Source organism: Sapajus apella, unplaced genomic scaffold, assembly GCF_009761245.1.
Source record: "Sapajus apella isolate SASKATOON/1434 unplaced genomic scaffold, GSC_monkey_1.0 scaffold136, whole genome shotgun sequence".
Lineage (NCBI taxonomy): Eukaryota > Metazoa > Chordata > Mammalia > Primates > Cebidae > Sapajus > Sapajus apella.
In genome coordinates, this window is record NW_022437076.1 from 715,991 (window position 1) to 716,539 (window position 549).

At 61.4% G+C, this 549-nt stretch overlaps 1 protein-coding gene across 2 annotated transcripts in view; it reads right to left on the minus strand.

The window, feature by feature from the left end:
- The window catches only part of DOC2B (double C2 domain beta), a 36,670-nt gene that overhangs the window by 26,290 nt on the left and 9,831 nt on the right, over nt 1-549 (minus strand). The gene's annotated exons all lie outside the window — the stretch shown is intronic.

Genomic DNA, 549 nt, shown 5'->3' on the forward strand with positions numbered 1-549 from the left:
ATATGCACACACACAGAGACCCACGTTCAGGACACACACACGTGTGCATGCACAGTACCCACACATGCACACAGAGACCCCCGTTCAGGACACACACAAGTATGCATGCACAGTACCCACACATGCACACACACAGATCCACGTAAGGGGAAATCCGCCTTGCTTGGCTCTCATTCTCACATTGCTTGACTATGTGTGTACGCACACACACGCACCTGGAGCTGGGAAGGGAAGGCCCTGGCGTCTGGCGTCGGGACAAGAAGTGGTGGGCTTTGGCCAGAGTGGCCTGGCAGCCAGCACCCCTCCAGTCCCCAGGCCTGGACCACCTCTACAAAGCCGGGCAGAGGGAAAGGAGAGGGGTCTAGCCTGGCCTCTACCTTGGCACAGCTGGAGTTTGCCAAATGCTCAGCCCTGCCCCTAGGGGTGGGCTGGAGCACCCCTGCAAGGCAAGGCTGGGCTTGCCCTGAGTCACAGCCTGGGTGGTTCTAGAGGGGAGGGCGGGGGTGGGGCGGAGCCTGGGCGGTTCTAGAGGGGAGGGCAGCGGTGGGG